Source organism: Melitaea cinxia, chromosome 5, assembly GCF_905220565.1.
Source record: "Melitaea cinxia chromosome 5, ilMelCinx1.1, whole genome shotgun sequence".
In the NCBI taxonomy this organism is placed as follows: domain Eukaryota; kingdom Metazoa; phylum Arthropoda; class Insecta; order Lepidoptera; family Nymphalidae; genus Melitaea; species Melitaea cinxia.
The window spans coordinates 8,538,193-8,565,453 of NC_059398.1; the positions used below are offsets into that span (position 1 = coordinate 8,538,193).

The 27,261-nt window shown below is 33.1% G+C and overlaps 1 long non-coding RNA gene across 1 annotated transcript; it reads left to right on the forward strand.

Annotated features, from left to right (window-relative positions):
- The first annotated feature begins 178 nt into the window (after positions 1-178).
- Positions 179-26,936, forward strand: LOC123654014. The gene is made up of 3 exons (XR_006743174.1): positions 179-258; positions 17,805-17,811; positions 26,925-26,936. It is a non-coding gene; the product is annotated as an uncharacterized LOC123654014 (long non-coding RNA).
- The last annotated feature ends 325 nt before the right edge of the window (positions 26,937-27,261 follow it).

Consider the following 27,261-nt stretch of genomic DNA (forward strand, 5'->3'; position numbering starts at 1 on the left):
AGTGGGTTAAAAATATTATCCCCCCCTCCCCCCATAACTTAGGGGTATGAAAAATAGATATTGTTCGATTCTCAGACCTACCCAATATGCACAAAAAATTTCATGAGAATCGGTCAAGCCGTTTCGGAGGAGTTTCAATACAAACACCGCGACACGAGAATTTTATATATTAGATAAAAAACTTCTTAATTGCGATCATAATAACAGAAATGGACGCGTACGAAGTCGCGGGCAACAGCTAGTAATAACATAAAAGATGTGCAAAGGCGGTCTTATCTCTGAAAGAGCGATCTCTTCCAGACAACCTTTGGATATAGGAGGACACAAAACAGAAACTGCAGTTAGGAAGTGAACAAGTAATTGGTGTGCGAATTAGAATATATTTCAATAAAGTACATATAGATAATATATGCAACAACAACAACATGACTAATCCGTTGGCGCAGTTTGTAGTGACCCTGCTTTCTGCTCCGAGGATTGTGGGTACGATTCCCACTCCGAGTCTGGGTGTGATATAAATATTTATTTATATATTTATATATGTATTATTTATAAGTATGTTTATCAAAAAAAATGTAGTACCAGTCGGCTGTTACCTATAACACAAGCATTAAGTTGCTTAATTTGGGAACAGACGACCGTGTGTGTATTGTGTAGATATTTATTTATTTATACTATATACATAATACTTACGTATATAAAATACATATATCATACAAAGACGATAATGATCATGACGGGTGCAGTGACAAATAATGTAGCTTAAGATATTTTTCGAAGGAGAAGAGAAGTTGAGCTTGTCTAATAGGAAGAGGTATGAAACGGAGTTTTAAGGAATAAATTGGTGTCAGATTGAAGGGAACGATCATGGGTGTCGCAAAGAAACTCAAAGCGTTCCTTGAAATAAGAAGGTGTATCAGGATGAAACGACACGCGATAAAGCAGTAATCAAAGTTGTGATTGTGATTGTATTTTTTCAGAAAGTTACAAACCTTTGTTATAGTATATGTATGTAGCATATCTCTGCCGTTGACTTTAAATTCATAACTTTACTTGGTTGTCCTAGTTTATGAAAGCTTTAAAATCAATTTTAACTGGAATATATGTAAGATTTGTCTATAATAGTATGACTATGCCACAAATGGAATGAACCGTATTATTTCCCGTTTTAAACAATGTATACCTTCAGAGCAGACGTGGGGGGATACTGAACGAGGTCGATAACCTCAAACACGTTGCGTGACACGATTTAAATATGATGTGGTTTACAACGGTTCTTCTTCTCAAAACAAATTAGACTAATATGTAATTGAACTTCGATTAATTACTTAACTTACTCCAAAAACAATATTATTTTTTTTTCAACTAACTGATTTTTTTTTTTGTATCGCATAGGAACTCATTTACTGCTTATATCCAGGACGCAGGAGGTATGTCAGCCTCAGCACTTGGGGGTGCAATACCGACCAAACCCCTGCGGGAGGCTTCAGCCGCTTTAATTGGAGGGTCCCGGATCTGCAGGCAACCGAATACCTCCAGCGACAGGCCGGCCTCGGCGAAAAGGCCAGACGTCTCCTCCATGGAGACTCAAGGGTGAGCCGTCCGGCAACAACAAGTAACTGAATTAAGCGAATAGAGCTTGGTGAACTAAATGTGTAACGAAATATAGGTAGTTGAATAAGGATTAATATAATTATTGGGGTTTAGCGTCCCACACAAGGCTAGTGGAGTGTATTGCGTGAGAGGCGTAAGCGGGAAATGCAGGAGGCAGCGGCTTGCGCGTGCGACTAGCGGGGAGCGGCTAGAGATAGCCGCGGGTCAGCGACCGATGCGAGGCCGACGCCCGCTGACGTAACGTTACGCGAATTCCGAGCACCCTCCCCGCGCTTGCACCTCGCACCGACCTAATTCCTTCGAAGCCACTTCATTTGTGCATCGCTAATTATAAAACGTCGTTGCACTGCCCCGACCGACTAGTTCTTTTTCTAATTAATTTAAGCCATTCGAAAGCTTAAAATTCAACAAATTTAATTTTCAATTCTTGTTCTCTTATACGAGTAGACTTCTAGATTTTAAAACTTTTTGTACAACACTAAGTTGTAAGAAGATATACTTCATTGGCTAGCTAACTTCAGGGTGTCGGTTTTTCGTGACGGTGTGCGCGCACATCGTAAAAATTTTCTCTTTTCCCTGACGCGACAAAAGAAGTAAGTATAACTTCAAAAAGCCAATAAAATAAAATAATCAATAACTTTATAAATGTTTAAGTAAACCATAGAAAACAGCAGTAGTTTGCTTTTGACTGACGCAAGTATATACCGTAACTCGTAAACTTCATTGTGTAGTGGATGGACTTGGTGTTCAGAACAATATCTTGACCGCAACGTTATCCTTATAAGTAATAATCACTCCATAAATAGATACAATTGGCCTTACATGTATTGTTAGGTAAAATTGAAGAAAACATTTCAAATTGTTTTGCAATTTACTATTTAAAAAAAAAAAACTTCTTAATAACTTTTAAGTGAACGTGTTTGCTTGTATTCCGTTTTTCACGGTTATGTATGTAAAAGTAACTAGCGGTATATATGCCTTAGTTTTGAAGTTTTTTTTATTTAATTAATAAAAGTCTTAACGACTGATTTACAACTTGCATACGTACTTTACAGCATAAAGGAATTGTTCTTAGTACGACGATTTTGATATCAGTTCATAACTATTTGAAAAATTGACTTGTAAACGTCTGCTGCAGAGTAAATGTCTATTCTGTTATCAAGGAAAAATATGAACTTTATCCGACGCGTTGCGCTTTTGCGGATTAGCGGATATGTCTTAACATTTATCCCGTGGCGTGTAGGTTTCCTTACGTAATATTCCTTATTATTAAAGTTTAGAAGCCCCATAATTAAATTATAAACTCTGAAATTTTATTTAGAGACTACATTTTTAATGTTTTGGATCTAATGGGCCGTTTTGGAACGGGATGCACGTAACTATGTACGTATATTTCATTCATTTGGTTATGGATTATTATCTTCGTATAGTGCCAAGTATAGATATTTTAACGTGTAAACTGATAAGTATAGTCATGTATTATTGTCTTTATTTAAGCCACGCGGTTTCATACGCATTATTTAAGAAAAAAAATTGCTCATAGTCTTCCTCCTTAAAGGGGTCCAAACATTTTTTTTTTATCTAACCAGTAGTTTCTGAAATTAGCGTGCTTAAACAAACAAACAAAAACTTTTTTTAGCTTTATATTATTTTTAAAACTGCGATATCTCCTAAGATATTCATTGAAATCGAATATATAAATATATATACACACACACACCAACACACACACACACACACACATATATATATATATATATACTAGCTGACCCGGCAATCGTTGTCTTACCGCTAAACGCTATTAAAAATAGGGGTTGATGGTAGAGGGTTGAAAATTTAGGGTTATATGTATTTTTTCATGTTGTATCATAAAAAAATAGAAATTAAAAATTTTGTTTAAAAAATAAAATAAAAAATTTAGGGGTGGACTACCCCTAACATTTAGGGGGATGAAAAATAGATGTTGGCCGATTCTCATAGATACTAGATAAGCACAAAAAATTTCATCAAAATCGGTGAAGCCGTTTCGGAGGAGTATGGCAACGAAAACTGTGACACGAGAATTTTATATATTAGATGTGTGTGTGTGTACGGTCAAATTAAGTAAGCTCCTCCTTTTTTGTAGTCGGTTAAAAATAAGTTAATTATGTGCCGTAATAGCTCGTTAAAAAATGTTAAGCAGATAAAAAAACTCATTAATGATTAATATTTCTACATTAATTCTAAAAAACAACAAGATTAAGTGTATACTAAGTACTAGGTATAGTAATACTTTCGTATGTTTAGATAGGTACTAACCTTGTTGCATTTCAAACAATACTTTGATAAAGTTAACATTGTTGTATAATAATAAGTAGATTTCTATGTCTTGTATCACTTAATGAGCCACGAACAAATAACATATGTTTATCTTGTAAAATAACAATAATTTTTCTAGTATATTCTTTTATTTATGACGAATTATTCTCTATTCGAAGAATCCACTTTTTGTCTTTATCTTACGCGATATCTTCGTGAATCTAATTTAAGCTTTCTAAAACAATATTATGGAACAGTGTATGAAAAGCTGCACAAAAATTAAAAAATTAACCAAAATTGTCATTGAGTTCAATCCGAGTATAACTCGATTCATATATGTGTATGTATCGCCAATTTTTTTTTCTTGAATATAATAATTATAGATATCGAAATAAAATATAGCCTATCTTTCAAGTTGGATTAAACTGCACACGGTGTGCAAATTTGATTAAAATCGATTAAGTAGTTTAGGAGTCCATCGCGGATAAACAACGTGATGCCTATTTTATATATATTTATATTGATTTTTTCCATTGAAAATGTATATCAATAATTTCTCAGTCTTAGTATAGTCAGTTTACATCCGAAAGTTCAATCTTCTAACACGGGCTGAAGTTCGAGTTGTCATTACTTGCAATAAAGTAACAAACGTTACAACGTAAACATTCAGTTCTGCAAACAATTATACATTATTGAAATATGACCTTGCTAGTTTCTGCGCGTCAGACGGTTGACGTCATTGCATTAAAGCATTTTGTTTAGCAAAATATCGTGTCGGTCATGCAATGTCATCCCTTTCCTATAGGGACGACGCCTGTTGTACGTACCGGTATATGGACTGTCAGTGGCAGTCGCATTAAATACGTCGCGTCGTCGGCGACTCACCTGCTGGGGTCACGTGGTTGAGCAAACTACTGTTACATGTGTATTACGCAAATAGTTCCGCACACAAATTGTTTTATGGAATTTTACTGGTTCCTGGAAATGTACTCTAACGTTTTAAAAATAACGGACGTTTGCACACTCTTACAACTTTTATAGGTATTAATTGACATTGTATGTTTGATAAAAACAAACGTTTTAACAACTTTAATAAACATTGAAGGAAATATCTTAAATCCAATCGAATACTATTCAACGAGTATTTCTTGTCTATATATATATATATATATATATATATATATATATATAATCTGAATCTCGGAAACGGCTCCAACGATTTTCATGAAATTTAGTATGCAGGGGATTTCGGGGGCGATAAATCGATATAGCTAGGATTCATTTTTAGAAAATGTCGTTTTATCCCTGTTTTTAGGCAATGAAAAAATGGCTACATTATTGTTATAATACGGAGATAAATTTCGCAATTGTCAATAAAGTTGTAATAATTCAGATGGGAAATCGGTCGGTCGGGGCGGATCGAAAAGACCTCGGTTCAAACCCGACGTGACTTCCAGATCGATTATTATTTTTTTTCTTTTTTTTCTAATTGCACTCATGATTTTTTATTTAAATAAGCAGTTCTCATTTTTTATTTTTATGTCGGTAAAATTGGAAAATATTATTCATATTTTATCAATATGTAATTCGTATTTAAATATGATTTCAAAAAAATACGATTTGCTAAAAATACCGAGCTAAGCTCGGTCACCCAGGTACTATTTATTGTGTGAACTAACAAAAAAAAAACTGCGCGTTTCTTGCTTAATTTACCTTACAATGTTGTAATTTGCTGTGTGGCAATTTAGCCACCCCCTCTCTTCCCGTGGGTGTCGTAAGAGGCGACTAAGGGATAACACAGTTCCACTACCATATTGGAACTTAAAAAGCCGACCGGTGGCGGGATAACCATCCTACTGCTAGCTTTGAAATACACAGGCCGAAGACGGGCAGCAGCGTCTTCGGTGCGACAAAGCCAGCACTGCGGTCACCAACCCGCCTGCCCAGCGTGGTGACTATGGGCAAAACACATGAGTTCACGCTATTTTTGGCGTAAACTTATGGAGGCCTATGTCCAGCAGTGGACTGTGATAGGCTGTAATGATGATGATGATGATGATGATGTTGTAATTTGCTAAACGTCAATTGTCTTTAAATATCTTTTTACATATAAAAAATCTACGACTACTAACTAAGTATAGATGATCCTCTGCGATACTACTGTAGGTACATTATAAGTACGGCAATTTTCAAGGTTTAAAGTAAAAAAATGTGCAATAAAATTGAATATACTAAACTGGTAAATTTCAAGTTCATTTTTTACTTTACAAGTTTGTTTTTTGTATATTTGGTACGTAAGTCGAACGTAGTGTGAACATACGTAGAATAATTGTAGTTTGCTCGCCCACAAAAAAACCGATTTCAATTATATCGAAAAGTAATACAATGTCGGTGGACGAAAAAATTGTCAAGTAAATACGCGTTGTTAGGATAAAAACAACTCGACAAGTACTTGTCAGATCTCAATAAATTTAAATGAGACCACAAAACGCCCCACCTTTCGATTAAAAAAAAAATATATATCGAAATCGATTCACCCAGTCAAATATTCTGAGGTACTTAAAAAAATACAATCGAATTAGAACCTCCTTCTTTTTTGGATGACACTTAAAAGTAGTTGGCGGAAATGGAACTCATTTCTTTTCTTCTATCATAGCAGCTGATCGCAGCTTAAATAAAAGCCAATAATAATTTTCCAAAGCTAATAATAATATTAATTTACAAAAAATATTAATTTCTTTTCATAATATATCTCTATAATATATGTAAACTTTTACTAGCTTATAAGGAATTATCAAAGGGCTGAAATACGAAAAATTTACCTATAATTAGATAAAAAATAATTAATCTTATTCTATGTTATAAACGATATACCAATACCGTGTAATTACACGTTAGCTAATAATTTTCATTAATTGTGGTTTGATATTGATTTCACATTTCACGTACGTTTTTTTTTTTTCTTTGAAATATTTTGGATATCTTCTCCAAGCTTTAATATATTCACCAGATCAGGGCATAAAATTAAAAAAAAAAAAAATACACGTGTAGGTGTAGTAGGTGTAGGTAGTGGCTTTTTGTGTCTAAATGTGCTTAAAATTTATTCAAGGCTTATTGGCAGATTTGAGTGATACTAAGAACATTGTACTTAATATCTAACTATCTACCCAGTATCTAGATGATCTATTAGAAATTTGATGATGTTCTGACGAGAAATGCTATATATACTTATATACACCAAATAATTATTTAATGGTTATTTGTATATCATGCAAATTTACCAATATAATTTGGTATAATTTTGCAAACTCAGAACTCCCAATATCCATTAATTTATCAATTCTATGGGTTTAATGTTGCAGATAAATAAATATAAGATAGGTTAAATGCTAATAAGTAAGTAGGTGAATGTTATAACTTTCGATATTTTACAATTAAATTTTATTATTCTTTAAAACTGTACATAAAAATATCAAAGTATTAAATAATTTATTAAAGATGCTTACTCGTCACAAAAACTTGTCTTTTTCCACTAAGCAGCTTTGGAAAACCTTGTGTTCGAATATGGGTACATAATTATTCTATTACGTTATCATTCTAATTTTATATAAAAACATAGTATACAAGCCGGTGTCGACAAATCGGCGAGCTATAAATGCAATTGCATTATCCACGTGTAAGTTTATTGCAGCGCACGCGTGTTGAAGGACGTCGATAGACCGCGGGCGGTCGCGAGGGGAGGGTTCGTCGTGGAGAAATGCGCTGAGCTGCGTCAGCGCACGCTCTCAGCGGATGCCTGTTATCGCAAGGTTGCAGCGTCCACGTGCTGTCGACCAGCTTATTATACCAAGTTGACTTCAAATTAAAGTAGAAACTTTAATGTTTATATACATATTTTCTTTATTTCACCGAAATGAGTAATCTTATACCGTCATACTATAATTATACAGTCATACTATTAATTAAGAAATAGATCGATCATTTTTTATTTTGTTTCTTTATTTACTTAATAACTATACGTAAAGAATTTAGAGTTTCATTTGTGCGCATTACTTTTACACAAATACTTAAACACGCTAATTAAGTCATTAAAATAATTATATTTAAAACGTTATTAAAATGTTACATTTTCTGCCAACTCATTATGACAGACATTATCATCAACGAAACGTGTTTATCAATTGTGTGGCCACTTAAGGAAGCAGGTATCATCTGGTGGTTGCTAGTGAGTCGACCCTACGTCAGTAATGGGCCATTACAATAGCAGATATAGTTAGCGATCGGAGCATAGGTGTCGTCGTTCCCGGAGCCGAGAGGGCGCGCGCGGTCGTCTCAAGATCAAGGTCGTGTGGCAGACGTGCGGCAAGGTCACCTGTCCTCCGCCCGCAGCCCGCACGCCGCACCCGACCCCAGCTCGCGCGCCTCTAGTGCGCGCAAATATTTGCGACCGTCTGTCCTCCACGACCGATATGCGGAGGTCAGCTCGTCGAGCAGGCCTTGAAGTAATATCGTCCGACTTCTCTAGAAAGAAAGAAGAATGATTTTTATCGGTCATTTCAACAATACACACTCAATTGGTTGTCTGATCCGAGGATGATCCAACTATCTTGACCATTATATCAAACGATGCGGCACTGCCGCCTGCCTGGTTTACTTTCTTACTTATTATGTAGGTAACGATATATGTAGGCTACGGATTAGAGTACGAGTTTTTAATTTTTTTATAGTTAAGATAAATGCAATTTTATTAAGACAAATGACAAATTAATAACATTGCTTACAATTTAATTATACAGATAAAGTATTGAAACTTTTTATTAAATCGAAGTACACTGAGGTAGGGCTCAGCAAGAAATATCCTGCTCAAAATTTGGAGCAGCCCGACTGGGGAAGTACCTTGAAACAGACTTACAAAAAGATCACAGCTAAATAATACTGATTTCAAACATAGGTTTCTAAAAGCTATCTATGTATGTCTCTGTCTATCGTAATAAACGCTTACGTGTATGCCGACCTAGTTGTTTAAAATTTTTTTTTTAAAGCAATAGCTAATTCCAAAATGATAGGTAATGTGGATATTACGAAAACAAAGTTATAAGTAAATATATACGTATATATACATACTATGTAAACATACCATAATAACCAATCTATCAAATAAACAAAATAAACGTGAAAAGGCGATAAACTGTAAGGTGTACTACTTCGATATACGAGTATACTACTAAACTACACTAAATTATAAAATGAAAATTATAAATTTAAAAAAAAAAATTATAGAATAAATTTTTTGTCTCCACTCATTACAACGGAATTAAAGAATTTTTCATATCTGACTTTATTTAGGCACACACATATTCGTCGAATTTAGTACTCTTGTGGTAAAAAAAGTTGTACTACCTAAATACCTATACTTTTAATCACTGTAATCTACTTCTTCATCTATAAGTTAATAGCGATAAATATTAGTAATCTTATATACATTTTGTTTTAAAGAATTATGCTATCAAAAGTTAAATATTGATATAATGGTAAATATCTAATTACAGTGACTATCAAGGACATATCTTCATTTTACCAACAAAGCAAGTTTTATGACAATTTTTTGCGGAAACATGGTTTACCGTATATTTGTGTAGCGTGCTACCTACTAGGAAATAATTCAATAAGTAATTTCATTGATTGTTCGTATGATAGTTCAGCTGTAAGATCTAGAAAGTTGGTAAAAAAAAAAACAGAAATACATAGATTGATACTAATTCGGTGAGGTCTCTTGGCTATATATTTTAAAAATGATTTTTATGAACTATATTAGTAAAAAATATTATTAGAAATAATTGAACCAGTTGCAGAAAACATTCTTTCATATTGTGTTCATTAATTCTTCAATTTCTCAACAAGAGAAATCTACCGGAACGGGAATTATGTTCCCGAAGAACATGAAAACCAAACAAGACTATTAATGATTTTATAAAACATACGTATGTTACGAACTTTGCACGTCATACTGGCCAATTTTATTAAAATGAATTTTCTTGAGTCATCTATCGACAATCAAGTGGATTCGTACGTTGATTCATATTCTCAAAAGCACCTAGCATTGCTTAGTGTGAGAGATCATATTTCGTTACCACGACGCTGTCTAATTTTATGTTGGACAAAAAGATTTGCTTACATTTTATTTATTTAAACCTCTGTAGTATTACATTGTAATTTAAGGTTTACAAATTATAAACAATTAGACGCATACTGACTAATATTTTAATGTTTTGATATTATCTTTAAGAAACGTAACTATGTACAAGTACATAACAATGAATAATTTATCTCTATATAAACGAAGTGTTAATGAATGAAATGTTATCAGTTTAGGAACACAACAATAGTCTTCGTGTGGTGAATTTTAATTAGTGACCATAAGTATTGAGATAGCTGCCACGATAACGAAAATATTGTATTATTGTATTTGTATCCGAGGAAAAAATAACAATTATACTTATTATTTCCGGGTATCATTTTGAAATGTTAATAAGTTTGTGTTAAGTGTCATGTTCAGCAACTTTGCAACTGAAAACTAGAAATCACACATTGTAAGGTGTTTAAATTTATTTCACTGTTTAAACAACTGCTCAGACTGTAAGGACACCATCTATTATTCACAAGGATTTCGATTGAAAAAAAACAATCGGTATCTGTAAATAAAGGTCACATAATAATAGTGAAGGCGACTAACTTCATAATGTTTTGCCTTGATATATGTATGTACGTCCGAGTTAGAGCAAGTCTTATATAATTAGTCACGATAATATAATGGTATAAAATACTAACCAGCAGTAATTTTTACATGGGTTAAGGAATCCTTATATTTGTATTAAATAAAGCATAAGTGAAATTTAAAAGGATTAGCAAAAAGAAACGTCATTGTTTGATATTTTCTTTATTATTATATTATTATTACAAACAGTAGTAAGCCAATAAATAATGCAGTATATGTCTTTGTCTATACTCAATTTGTATATTTTATGACCTCCAACTATGAACCTCTCTGGAGATTCGAACATGAGTTATCGGGGCCAAGGTTGCTATGAATTATGGAGTTTATGGTATTATTCGGGCACCGATATATGTGTCAGTGTTCTTGTTTCGGGGCCAAGCCAATGGTTATAACAGCTGAAGGTCCCGTCAGTTCGGAAGGTTGTTTTTCTAACAATGAATTTCCGGATATTTACTGTGGTGAGAATAAAAGTAGTAACTTTTATTTACGAATGTGGAATTAATTAAATTACAAGTATAAGGTTATAGTTTAAAAACTCCATTTTACGCATATATTTTGAATTGATGATTTGACTAGCCCGTTGGCACAATTTGTAGTGGAACTACTTTCTTGCTTGTATATATTATATTATTTCTATGTATAATTATCAAAAAGAATATTTAGCTATATAAGTCGGCTGTTACCTGTAACACAAGCCTCAGGTTGCTTTACATGGGAAGGAACAACCGTGTGTATGTTATAAGATATTTATTTATTATTTTATATTTATCCTGAAGTATATGTGACAAAGATATAACTTTATGTGTTCGTTCACACTAATGTCTAAAATTTTTATGTTTTGTTAGTACAAGCTGATCCTGACGCTGAATAATGTAATGATTCTACTACACTGAGTTTACAGGCTTTTAGACGGTTTACAAAGGATCTAGTAATTAAATTTTAAGGGTTCCGCAATAACAAGACCTTTAAATAATTAAAATAGTTTATTATCTTTTACAGCCTGCAATTAAGGCCTTGTAATAGTGACACTTTAAATGTGTTATTATTACGAGTATATTGGAATAGTTTCATGTTATCTTATATGTATAGGACTGATGATACTCTATGATAGGCTGGTATTTATGAATTTTTTCTTGGGGTTAAAGATAGACTTTAATGGTTTAAAATTTTTTTGTAAAATTTATCACAAAGGACAATGATCCTTGTATCCCGACATACGATAAAATGCGATATATTTTTCGCTTCATTGTATGAAAACAAAGAAACTGTTCATGTATACACATTTTGAACGAAAAGCGAACAAGCGAGCCGCACGGCCGCGTCGGCGTCGTTCGGCTACAAATGAGGTCAGTGGAACACGAAGCATTACACTTGACCTCTTTCCGAGTCCTTACCTCCACCAGACCTTCACACTTTTTACAACGCTTTTACGAGCTAGGTCGGGCCAATTAAGTTTCGTCGAACGGTCGTAGCTACAATGACGACCCCCCAGCTGGCCCTGGCTCCATGCGGCAGATGCAGTGCTCTCGACAGCCGACGCGCGTACGCAGCCGGCCAGTCGCGCACTCTTGACACACATTCGGGTTTCCATTCAATGTCTCTAAAGTTAATTTTTTGTTGATTACATATCTACAAGTCAATGCCTTCACGTACTTATGATACAAAGAACATATTTTATTTTAATTTGAAAATAAGTACTCTTTAAAAAAATTAAGTAGTTTAAGTTTATTGAAACAAAAATAGTTATTTTAATGAATTGTATTAAATTTGCAATTGTTTTTAAAATAATAAAAAATTACTGATTTTTTTTTACTTCATGATATGCTATATTCTATGCGATGAGATTATCCAATTATATAAAAGCATAAAATCTTGACGATTATCAAGTATATATAGTAGATAGAATACGTGCATCCATATCAAATAGTTCCGGGGTCAAATCCATGGTCTATACAAACTATATTTGTTTTTAAAATGTGTCATATCATTTACATTAATTAAGGCCTAACTGACCAAAACTATAAAATGGTTTAAAAGGTTAATTGAAGAAGGCAAATTTGCAAATAGGGAATGTTCGCAGAAGACTGGAACAATTTTTTTTTTAGTTTTTGTATTTTTTGTACTTGTAAACAAAAGTCAACACTTTATATTTTGTCCTTTTCTTTTCTATTTTAATTTTGGGTCCCTTTACACCTTGGCTGAAAATGTCAGTCCCATGATGCTCTATATCACAATCAACAATTCAATTATAATTTCTATCTTAACCTAAATCTATAAATTATCTGGGCTGTTTCCGACATTGGACTCGACAGTATAGTTTGAAAAATTCCTGCAGAATTTAAATTGAAATTTAATTTTATTATTATTTCCTTCCTCTTTTCTTCGTTTCGAACACATTCCACTATTTTTAGTGGAAGATATCCAACATTTTTATGTTGGATATCTTCTTCAACACCACAAATGTCATAGTTAGGTGAATTAACACAACATTTTTTTTCAGAGGAACGTGTCCAGAACGAAGATTTAAAGCTATTATAATTTATTGACGGGTTAATTTTGAATAGGAGAACCACGGGATACGAGGAAACTAATATTGTGTGATTTTGAACCAGATTCCTTCACTTTTTGATCTGTCGTCAAAATATTCACAATTTTTTTTAAAGGATTCTATTTTAAGTTTTCCCGTCGTTTCAGAATAATTTGGTTTGGTTTAATTTCCGCCCTTCTATTAAGGCTTTCTTTGCCAGCCAGTCAGCTTCCTCGTTTCCCATGAGTCCAATATGAGCTGGAACCCATTGCAATACAAAAGCTCCTTTAGAACATAAAGCGTTGATTTTATCTATTATTTTGTATGCTATTGTCAGACCTTTAGATCCTCTAATACAACTGATTATAGGATATATTGCACTTTTACTATCGGAGTAAAAAACTTTGTCTCTTGAATGTTTGTGTGTGATACATTCCAAATCGGTGGTAGCTTTGCTTTTACAAAAATAATAATCATTTTAAAAGTTTTGATTTTGATTGTTTTTGATTTTGATTGTTTTTGATTTTGATTTTGTCATAATAGATGTTTAAAGCATAGGATCAGCAACGAGTTCCACCGTCATAATGCAAATGCATTACCACGGAGTATTTTATCCTTCACAGATAAATTATTTATAATAATATCATGTAGTTTTTGTCGACAGTTTCTTGATATCTTTATTTTTACAGTATATTATTAACGAATAGTTAAAATTAGATGCTATTCAATAAAACACAAACAAATACATTTTTAATAAAATAAAAAACATAAATTATTATTGGCAGCTACTTACAATACATACTTTAGGTAATTTTCTTTAAATTCTCGAAGAAAGAATGTGATCTTTGTGTTTTGCATCTATCCATCCACGTGAAAAAAGATTCGGTTTGTAGTCTAGTCAATAAGTTCAAAAACTTGTTAAATTTAGCTCCTATTTTTTTTGTAAGTTAAACTTTTTCTTTGTTCGGTCATTGACTTTCGTCTTTGTGTAACCTAACTTTGACGGCTTGACCTATTTGTTATATAGGTACAATATAATAAATGTGAAAAAGGTAAAACTATACTAGCGTTTATTATACAGATATAATTATTTTATTTCAGTGGTGCGCTGTAATTTTTTGAAATTTCATTTTATCATAAACTAGCGACCATGCTGATACTAAATATAAAATATAAAATAAATATTTGCAATTTAAGCGCTATGAAATGTATTTATTTACGACATCGCATTAGAAACCTCTAAAACTATCTACTATATTATGCATGTATTATACGTATAAACCTTCCTCTGGAATCACTCTATTTATTAAAGAAAACCGCATCAAAATCCGTTGCGTAGTTTTAAAGATATAAGCATACAGATAGCGGGAAGCGACTTTGTTTTATACTATGAAACGATAAACACTTTACAATTTTAAGGATTTCAAATTGTAATTATTGGCTTTCAGACAACAGACAGAGTAACTTCTATTTGAAATATCCTTACAAAAATCTGTCATTCTGAGATATACTAGTTATTTCATTAGTTCAGATAACAGGTGAACTTAAATTTCAAATACATTTCTTTGTATCACTTTAATTATAAACGTGTTAATTGTACCACCTATTTATTTCTAACCAATGAATAAATTATAAAATAAACTAAGTAACTCAACGTGCAATGGAACGGGTTATGCTTGGGGTTTCTCTCAAAGATAGGATTAGAAATGAGACTATCCGCGAGAGAACGAAAGTAACCGTCATAGCCCACAGAATTAGCAAGTTAAAATGACAATATGCTGATCATCTGTGTCGCAAGACAGCGTGGCCGTGGAGCAGACGTGTCGTGGAGTGGAGAGCGCGTCTTGGCAAACACAGTATGGAAGTCCTCCGGCCCGCTGGACCGACGATCTACGGAAGATTGCCGGTGTAGACTGGATGAGGATTGCGGAAAACCGGGATGTCTGGCGCGAACTGCCAGTCCAGTTGTCCAGCAGTGGACTGCAATAGGCTGAATTGACTGACTGACTGAATGTAATATATTTTTTAAAAGGGAAACATTTGTTCTATAATTTCTGTAGGTTTACAGTCTAACGTTTGTAACTGAGAGTTACATACTACATAATTATGTAAACAGTAAATAAACTTTTAGACAAAGCTTAGGGTACAGTAACGATTCCTATTCTAAATGAGCTAATAATTATTCTAGTGTAACCTCTATAGTTTTATTAAAAAGCTAAACTCTGAACGCAAACGGAGTCTGTTTATATATATACAAGTATATATTCAAGTATATATACATAATACACATTGACACTTCGGTTCCTAGTAAACAAGGTCGGGGTAACCTTGGTGGTAAATTGTATTTTTATTATTATTTTTACAACAAAAATATCACACGGGCAAACAAGGAAGTCCTCGGGTATTTTGCCAAGCGATTAAGTGAACTTTATGTAGATGTGTTGTTTTACTGCCGTTTTAGATTTCAGGGCCACTACAATCTAGCAGTAACAAGGAATGATTCAGGCAGGAACTGATTGAGACTCGTACGCTCTGAGCCAGTAACGTTTAGACTAATAGACTTATTATGACTCAGTAGCTCGGGCAGATGTTTTTCAATATGCGGAACAGATATAGTGACATATGCAGTGAGCAATATTTGCTCTACAATATATGAATTATTATTTATAAAAGACCAGCATTTGCAGATTTCTGTGAAAACTAACTTTAGTGACAGAACTATCATACATCCTATATACAATATTCTAGCTGACCCCGCAAACGTTGTTTTGCCATATAATATGTTATAAACCCCCTTAATCTCCTCCCCCCCCCTTATAACTTAAGGGTATGAAAAACAGATGTTGACCGATTCTCAGACCTACCCGATATGCACACAAAATTTTATAAAAATCGGTCCAGTCGTTTCGGAGGAGTATTTTAACTTATATTGTGACACGAGAATTTTATGTATAAGATTACTCATAACAGCAATTTTAAACAGTTGTAGGGCACTTACTAGAAATGCAATCACATGTCTAAAATCGTTTACTATTTACAGAGATACTATAACGTGTAAAGAACATGACAGCCGCATAAAGAATTCCTTCCTTAAATATTTGATTTAACGCGTAGACTTTCCTTTTTGTAATCAAAACAATATTTTTTATCGGAAATATAACGCTATTTATTTTGTAATAACATACAACATAAAGAAACGAAGACGTACAGAAACTTCGTATTTAGGGACCGTAAATATTAATAAGTGTCATATTCCTAGAACATAACATGTGTATTTGTTACACACATAATGCTATCTTTGTGTTTCTTGTTTATACTGAATACGATAGCCCGCTATCACAAGTTCTTAGTACTAAAACTTTTTTCTGTTTATTTTAAATGTGCGTTTTAAAAAATAGCCTGTAATTGAAATAGAAATTCGAATTTCACATGCCTGTACATCTTGAAACTTAATAAAAAATACTACGCGGTACTTCAAATAATTAATCACACATCAATTTATTTTATTATAATAAACTATGAAAAAATATATATACATGCCTAAGACTAATAAACGAATATAGATTCGTTTATTAGTTTATAGAAAAGCATAATTATAATCCTTAAGGTACCGTGTTAAAAAACTGTATATCTTCTGTTTTTTATAATTTAATGAAATATTTAATCAAAAGTGGTGGTGGTCGGTGGTGGAATAATACAGCTAGTAAGTATTACATTTATATACAAAATAAAAACAAAGCATATATAAGCAGCAAACCCTAAGAGGTCAAGGCAGTGGCGTAGCATACCTTAGAGGGGTATGTATCAAAATTAGTTGAGGGGCCCAAATGAATGGTAAAGATTTCTCACTAAAGAAACAAAAATGCTTACATTAAATAAAATAAAAATTTATTGATTATAAGTTATTACTTCCTCCTAGAATAGACAACAGTCTTCCTCAGTATTAATAGTGACAAGTGCCTGTCCCATCGAAGTCCTTAGGTAATTTTTTATCAGTTTTGGTTTTGAAAAACTTCTTTCAGCTGTTGCGGTTGTAACTGAAAGGTTCAATAATAGAAAGCAAGCTGTTATTACCTTCGAAGTGAGTTTCTTAATGGAATGAATTTTTTGAATTTCGAATTTTAAGTTAATTTGAAGAGCTTGTAGCTCCAAGCTGGAAAGTGATCACGCTTGAGGTGCAGCAATATATGCGGGGGATTCTTTGCTAGGTGCATAACCTGAAGAAGAGATTCTACGCTGCCTCCAGGTCTTACAGAAAGCAAATCGCTAGGGCAAAGTTCAAACACTTTAGCAGAATTGGCGAAAGACTATTGGGCTTTCCAAATGGAACCCGTGCCTTTTAGTTTCTTGCCAAAACTGTCAAAGGTAATTTCTTTTCACTTCCATCATTGCGCGAATTTGAAGGTTCTCTGGTACATTCTGCAAAAGAGAAAACAAAAATTCTTTGCACGCTTTTTCCGTCAAATTCAACTAACTCTTGACGATGAGGGGAAAGCACCATCGAGCATTACATAGGGCAAGCACGCGATGCGTAACGTGCGCTTTGAGCAAAGTACCGTTCGTCGTGTTCTGCATTTCCTCGACGTCAAGAAGTCCAGTGTTCCTGATAGTATCCACACCACTTGGATGCATGGTTTGCAATCAATGTGCGAGCTTCGCACGCATTAATTCCACGTACATGCAAACTGTGGAATGACCTTCCATAATGAGGTTTTCTCTGAGCGTTATAATTTGGGTGTTTTCAAGCGTCGGGTTTATACATCTTTTCTCTAAAGGCCATGGGCGACGGTAGCCGTTAAACATCAGATGGCGTCGTCTGTTCGTTTGCCCCCATTGTTATAAAAAAAGATTAATTAATTGTTTATAATGATTAACTGAATTCCGCAATAAACGATGAAAGATGTTTTCAACTTTTGGGCGCATGCTTAACTCGGAGAAAATGGGATTGCTTTTTTGGATTTTTGTCATTTCTTAAGTAAAAACTCTATAGGCATGACAGTTTTTTTTAAATGTTTTTTCTCAGGAAGCACGAGATTAAGTGACATCGTAGATAACATTTTACTAAATTTTGCTTACACACGTTAGCACGGCCCTGTCGATAGAGCCGTGCTAACGTGTATAAGCAAAATTTAGTACCCCGTATCATTGATACGGCTGATATGGCTATACTATTAAACGAGCAATTCTTGTATATATGTATATATATATATATATATATATATATATATATATATATATATATATATATAATCTGAATCTCTGAAACGGCTTCAATGATTTTCATGAAATTTAGTATGCAGGGGATTTCGGGAAACATAAATAAATCTAGCTAGGATTCATTTTTAGAAAATGTCGTTTTATCCCAGTTTTTAGACAATGAAAAAATGGTTACAATATCGTTAGAATGCAAAGGTAAATTTCGCACGTGCAAATAATGTGCACGTGTAATCTAATAGCGCAGGTGGGAAATCGGCCGGTCGCGATCGATCAAGAAGACCACGGTTCAAATCCCTCAAATTTCCAGATCGATTATTATTTTTTCTTTTTTTTTCACTCGTTACACTCGTTATTTTTTATTTAAATAGCCAGTTATTATTTTTTATTATTATGTCGATAAAATCGAAAAATATTATTCATATTTTATCATAATTTTTTTTTTGATTTTTTATATTTTCTTATTATATTGTCGGTAAAAAACAATATTATTCATATTTTATAAACATCACATCACAGCAGCCTTACGCAATCCACTACTGGACATAGGCCTCCAAAAATGGCGTGAACTCATGTTTTTTGCCCATAGTTACCACGCTGGGCAGGCGGGTTGGTGACTGCAGGGCTGGCTTCGTCGCACCGAAGACGCTGCTGCCTGTCTTTGGCTTGTGTATTTCAAAGCCAGCAGTTGGATTGTTATCCCACCAACGGTCGGCTTTTTAAGTTCCAAAGTAGTAGTGGAACTGTGTTATCCCTTAGTCGCCTCTTACGACACTCACGGGAAGAGAGGGGGTGGCTATATTCTTTGATGCCGTAACCACCACCACGTAATTCGTATTTAATTATGATTTAAAAATACTATATTATTATATTTAACAAAGTGTTATTAATAATAATAACACTTTGTTTCCCTTTTTGGTTCAAAAATGTAATGATAATAATATTATAAAATATTGAAATAAAAACTTGTATTGTACAGTAATGAAAATAGTTTTGTTGCTACTAGGATAGTAGGGCCGTATTTCAAAGTTAAAATTAATATATAAATTCGAAATTTAATGATGTGTGATAACAAAGTGATAAGGTAAGGGCACTGCTCGACGCGAGGACTCTATCGTTCAAGATTAAGGTCGTCCGATCTATTTGACGTATCATAAGGTTGCGTGGAACTTGTTTACCTCTTGTAAGCATGCGCACGTTACTCACACACACACATTAAAATTGTTTACTTTAATGTACTCATAGATTAACAAAACAACATTCGTATAGTCTTGTTTTTTTACAAGTGAGTACCGAAAAATTTGACTGCGTTATTATTGGTTTATGTAATCAACATAGAGTCCATTTCACACAAACGCTGTAGTTTCATGGACACTCATTGACTCAGGCGCTACCTGCGCATAGTACGTTTTAGTATGTGAACCAGATATTATTTTGTACGTGAGTAATGGCGTACAATTTTTTATATAGTTATGCGTACTAAGCGCCTTTTGAAATTCACAGAGAAATAAATTAGATAAAATTTGTTTAAATCAGGGGCAGGCGGGTTGGTAACTGCAGGGCTGGCTTTGTCGCACCAAAGACGCTGCTGCCCATTTTCGAGTTGTGCCTTTGAAATCTAGCAGTTGGATGGTTATCCCACCATCGGTCGGCTTTTTATATTCCAAGGTGGTAGAGGAACAGTGTTATCCCTTAGTCGCCTCTTACCTCGCCGTAACCACACAACGGACATTATTTATTACAGATAGATGAATTTAATACACATGAGTAAATTACAAATTACTAATGACATCAAACTAAACTATAAATAAAAACATTATGTTATAAATATTAAAAGATATAGGTATCGTTTTTTTTTTTTTTTTTTAAGGTTATTGGAGACATGAAAACAGGTGGACCACCAAATCAACGAAAAAGAAAAGAAATCGCGAAAAAGTGTTATTAATTATTAATACTCAAGTGATGAGTTCACGAAAAGCACTTTTCGAAATGTGGTCTACAACCTTTATTTTTATAATGAAATGCCTACATTAGATAAAATCCTGAATATTATAAAGGAAGATTCTAATTCCCCATCTATTTCAAGATCGACATTGTACTAAGTACTGAAAAATTTGCGGTTTTCCTTTAGAGATAGAAACAGTATTTTAGTAGAAAGGCCCGATTTAGGTTTATGGCGACGAAAATATTTAGATGAAGTCAAAGCAGCCAGACAAAACGAAACTAGTATATATTATTAAATCAGATGACGGTAACTACCGGTCGTACAAAATCAAAAAACTGGGTTGACAATACAGTAACTACATCGAGATCGGCATTCTTAGGTGGGCTATCGACATGATTGAAAAAATCCGTCAGATGATGTATTGTATTTAATTTCGTATTTTTTGACGTCTAACGTCTTAAAAACGGATTAACACCGGCTGCACGCACGAAAAAGCGTCACGTTATTCCTGAGCCTGAGCGTGCAAGTGAGAGTTCGGAATAAGTGATAGAGAGGCATGATCGGCCTATTGGCTTGTGACATAATTATCTCTCTTCTCGCGTGACGTCAGAGCAGTTTGAAATAATTCAGTGATAATAATTCAATTAAATTCATAAAAGTATACAATTTTTCATCAATGTTTCTTTATGACGTTATCGCGTAAAACTATCGTCCGTAAACCGACTTTAGCCAATCTTTTTAAATATTTTTTTTTTTATAAAAAAATCTGCACATATCCTATAAAAACACGCCATATAAAATAAAATAAAAATAAAAAATTACAGATATATTCCAATATTATAGAAACATAGTTTCATTTTTTTTCATTCATGAGAAAAGTAAACTCCTCCTTTTCGTTCCTTCAATGATGAGGATCGCGACCACGAATGATATGTCTCCGTTGAAGGCGATCGTAAGCAGTATGTGTTGCACGGTACAAGCTGCCTCCCACTGTATTCTTGATGACATCCGACCATCTTGCTGGTGTCCTCCCTTTGGCGCGTTTCCCTTCAACTTGACCCAGTACTATAAGTTTCTCGAGACTATGCTTAGGAGACCGCATAATGTACCCGAAGAAGGTAAGGGCCCGCTACATGCAGATCGTTGAGAGTCGCTTGGAGTTCGTCCTCATGGCAGTCCTAGGGATTCGGAGTAGTCTTCGCCAACACCACATTTCCAATGCATTGATCTTGCTGCAATCGCGACTTCTGAGGCACCAAGTTTCGGAGCCATACAAGAATATTGAGAACACAAGAGCTCGGACCAGACGGACTTTGGTTTTGCAATAGATACCACAATTCCTCCATATCTTGTTTTAGTTGATCATTGCACTTTTAGCAATTCCGACACGTCGGCGAATTTCTTCAGTGCATATTATTTATTGACGACCCAAGATAGACAAATATTATTGGGACCTTTATCAACGCAAATAGCACCAAAAACAAAGATTGTTAGAATTCTTGTCTGTTTTCTGTGCGTTTGTGCACGCTAATCTCAGAAACAACTTACCCGATGTAGACGTGTTTTTATTAATATATTGTGGTAAGATGCAGTGTTTTTTTCATGTCAATTGGTTCATAAATGAAAAAGTTATGCCAATTTAAAGAATCACATTGAACATGTAAAGTCATAATTCCACGCGGAAGAAATCGCGAGCATAGCTAGTATATAAATTTGTATATGTATTATTTCCATGTATATTTATAAATATAAACAGTTGGCACTAGAACACGCATTAAGTTGCTTACCGTAGGAAAAGACGACCGTGTGTGTAAAAAAAAATTAAATATTAAATAATATATAATCTAACGATCACCGATCTCACTTTTTTAAAATCGGAAATGTTTGAGAGACATACATAGTAATCGTTTTATTTAAAAAAAAAACACACTATATTTTTCTAACGACCTTATGTCACACATACGCAGATAGAAATAATGATGAAACATAATTTGCGTCATAGTGAGACTTGGTAAATACCATAACAAGTTCTATAATTTAATTACAGTCTTGTTCACTATATGTACATATACCTAAAGATATCTTGGTTTTAATTGTATTTGATGTGTTATTAATATATAAGTATTTAAAGTACATATCATAAGATAATCTATATTTTATCGAGAAATATTCTTTCATACGTGACTTTTTTCAAGACCATCGTTATTTCTAGGAAATTATCTGATATTAACAGCAAATATAATTGTATTAATAATACTTTATTCTTGTGTATAAATGTGTATTTTTCAAAATATATATTGCTTTTTTTTCCAGAATAATTATGCAAGAGTACAATTTTTTACAGTTGTTCGTTGATGAATTTTTTTTAATTCCTTTATTTATTTATTTTATACTTTATTGTACACCACAAATATATTACAAACAAAGCATAAAGATAGTTACAGACAGTGAAGTACAAAATAAAAAATAAAAATAACGTAGATGTACGTACATGGCATATATTAATGGAAAGTTTTAATAGACATACATAAACGTATATATAGTTAATGAATTATTGTGATAAGATTGAAAGTGAGGACAGGAGATATTATGTGGCTAGCTAGAAATATACACAGTAAATGATTTAGTATAGAAAGTAGTAGAGTGGCGAGGAATTTTGATGAGACTCGTTGAGATACTTAAAACGTTTACGTAGGTAAGAAGGAGTAGCAGGATTAAATAGTATGCTATATAACAAAGTAAGTCAGTGAGTATTCCTGCGAAGGTGAATTGGGAGCCACTTGAGAATATACAATCTATATATTTTGTTACGGATAAACCAGGGCACGGGAAGAGGCTGACTTTGGATCGTGCGATATCAAATTCCTTTAATATTAGGATATTTCATCTGAATATTCTTTCCAGATACCATAAATATCATTTTTGTATTTAATTACAACTTCTGAATAATCTGAATGTATATTAATTTCCTTTCCTGACATTTTTCCTTCTTTAGTTAATCGGTTAGCCTCCCCATTTCCACTGATGCCGATATGGGACGGCACCCATTGTAAAATTAAATCGACATTAATATATTGAAATTGGTACAATTTGCTTATTTTATTATAGGTATACCTCTTTTCCCTAAACTACATCCTTTAAGAATGAATAATTTGTAAGTCATTTAAACAGTGACTGGTGAATGAATGTTATAGTTTGTAGCTATATTGCTTTCTAAACGTTCGCAGTATTGTTTACATAGCCATCGATATCGATCCTGAGGTGCCCGAATGTTTGGCAAATATCGTTGCGTAATAAAACGAGAACAATGGCGACAATAGAGAGTTATTGCCATAACATTAGCAACTTGCATTTCCTTCGAAAATCTTCGAGCTAGTTAAATGAATGTAACACGTTCAAGAAATCAATTATAAAATATATAACACTTATATTACATATAGCTTGTTACAAAAAAAAGGAAATTGAGGTCTCAACGATATTGAATATCTATATATTAATATGTGAAGCAAAAACTTTGTACCCCTTTTTACGAAAATTGCGCGGACGGCGGAATATGAAATTTCGTACACTTACTTAAATTTTTAATTATGGTCGAATTTTGACCACTGGGCGACCATTAGTATTTTAAAAAAACGTGTAGACTTTTATATAAACATTCTCGTTAAGACCTCAAATAATTTGCGTTACTGTTTTCAGGCTTCTTCGTGTTTTGCTGCCTCGACTCATCCTGTACAAAATTTTATTTTAAAAATTGTAATCAATGGATTAGTGTTATGTTTTATAAATTATACTTTTTATTTACTATTACCAGTTTTCTGCTTCGGTGGTTGCGGGCTCGATTCCCGCTAGGTGTTTTATTACACAAAACAAACATATTTTTATGTGTATTATTTAATGGATGAACAATAATTTTTAAAGTTTATAAGTTTGTGATTTTAGTCTGAATTAAATAAATTATTATAATTATAAAATGTTATTGTAGTCACAGAGTCAATACAAACAAGTACCCTTGAAGTCCCTTCACCATGGCAACTACGGCTGGCTGGCCGTTATTTTAATTTATAACGAATTTCCAAGAAAGACGTAGCTTGGTCATCTCGGAATTGATATTAAACGATATTGATTTCGGATGACCTTTAAATTAAAATTGGCGTTATTTATACAGGGTTACTTGTAATATGTCACGATCCCTTTAAGGGGTTGTCAGGAGGGATATAAGCAATCAAAGAAAAATATTTTAAAAAATCCATCTTCACCAAATTATGATTTTTTTTAATTTAATTATTATTGGTGAAAGACCCCCGAATCTATCACTTTAAAGAACATTAAAAATAAATGAATTGACGAATATTCGTAAAATCTTCATAGAATGATAAACAATATTCTAAATACCTAATAATAAATAACAACAAACATAACGATAACTTATTGAATTTTCAACCTTTGACTCACCAAAGTTAAAAAGAGGAAAATAATTAATGTCTTTGTTTTACAAACTTATGACGTACTGGAAAAAAATCTATGAGCGTGTATCTGCGTATTATTTTAAAAATATCTACACTTCTGAAGCTATTCAACGAGCTACAATAACCATGGTCAAACTCAAAACTAAAGTCTCAAAATGAAATAAAATTGCAAGCAAAGAAGAATAAATAAAAAATCAATACTAAATTTTTTTAACTATCTTTATTTACATGGCCGTGTTCAGTGGAAGATCATATGTGGTCACGATCCTCAGCAGTGAGGAAACGACGAAGAAGAAGATTTGCGTGATGTTATTTCAATTCATTTTCAATGTGGAACCCTTCGTTACGAATACAAAGGCGCATTCTTTTCCTTAAAATGCTTTTTACGACACTTGTTCGTAAAGTTTGCCTGATTTGTTCAGCAGCATTAATAATGTGAGTTTTCAATATTTCAATGTTCGGAACAAGTGACACATCATACACTAATCGTACATTAACCGACTTCAAAAAAAGGAGGAGGTTATTCAATTCGACCGCATATATATATATTATTTTTTTTTAATGTATGTTCGGGAATAACTCCGTCGTTTATAAGCCGATTTTGATAATTCTTTTTTTGTTAGAAAGGAGATATCCCTAATTTGGTACCATGATAAGAAAACTAGGATCTGATGATGGAATCCCAGAGAAATCGAGGGAAACTCTCGAAAATCTGCATAACTTTTTATTGGGTGTACCGATTTTGATGATTTTTAATTTAATCGAAAGCCGATGTTTATCATGTGGTTTAAATTTAATCGAGATCTGATTGCAACTTTTGAGGTAATCTTTGATAATGCGTATTTACTTGACTATTTTTTCGTCTACGTACGTTGTATTAGTTGTCCGATATAATTGAAGTCGGTTTTTCTTCGTTTGCATGCAAACACAATAATCTCGATGAAAATGAAATGATATTTTAGCTTATTCTACTTTAAGATAACATTGCGAATTTCTACATCAGTTAGGTAGATAAGGCACTTTATCGACTACTATAGGTGAGAGGTACCCGGTAGTGGAGATACGACGTAGGTACATTAATGTTCATCTTCCAGTATCTCTTAAAATAGCTGTCCAAACAACGTACTTTTTTAATGTTTGGCTTACCTGTCTACTATCTACGAATAAGAGATATGCATAGAGTGCTGAACACTTCTTTACATCTAATAAAAACCAACATGTTTGTAGTTAGTACATTATTAACATATCATTTACCATTACGTCAATGTAAATAGGTAAAGTATAGTAGGTAATACTTTTCTTAAACTTATTTTACAAACGTAAAATTTTCTGATTTAAAACATATAATTACGGAAATAAATTATTCGGCCTTCAACACTCGACAATAATATACCTAGCTAGCTAAGCAGCTGGCGAATGAATTTTTAAAATTGGTTCAGTAGTTCCAGAGATAACTTCCTACAAACCTAATAATAATTATAATAAAATATACTTTATTGCAAAGCAAAATAAAGAACAAATTAAAGATACAAACAATTAAACTTATATGTTTTACAATAAGGTGGTCTTATTGGTAAAAAGCAATGTCTTCTAGTTCCAGACGTCAGGCGCGGATCCAGGCCTCAAAAAAGGTTGTGGTCACAGCCATCCAAAAATTGGCCAAATTCTCAAATGCTACTCGGAGTGCGCTCTCGCTCATGAACAATAGACGACTTTTGAATTTGAATATTTTTGATTTAATTGATTTATTAATATTTTCGCGCATCAGGACTTTGGACATAAGGAAATATTCATTAGAAGAAGTTAGACCCGATTTTGGTCGTTTGTACTAAACAAGTACATTATGGTTGTGGGTAGTGGGTAAGATTCAGCGCCCTGGGCTGTTTTAATTTGACGCCTCCTTAAATAAAGGTAAAGGCAAAAACAGTGTACATATTATAGAAGTGTTAATGAATAATCGATTTTTTTCGGTGAAATTTTTTGGCTGACTTTTTTTAGTTATCCATTGTTGTAAAAAGGCTGTGGACATGCCCATCGTGCTCAGAAGGGTGGATCTGCTACTGCCAGACAACCTGTTGGTGAAAGGAATAAAGTATAGCAAAGGGCTAGGTAGTATAACAATATAAATATAAGGTCAATAAAAATAATAATTATAAGTAAATAGACGTACGTAATAAAACATACGTAAATAAAATATACATATGTATATAAACAACAAATATATATATACAATAAATACATATTCAACCAAATGGCAGAATGAACGTTAATTAGTTGACTTTGATGAAATTACAATAATTTATATACGAAGATAATACTTTTTAAATACATTTTAAACAAAAATAAATTTTGTGCACATCTTCTTATTATTATGTCAATAGGTAAAGCGTCCTTGTTAAGTTACCACCTTAAGTTACCAGCT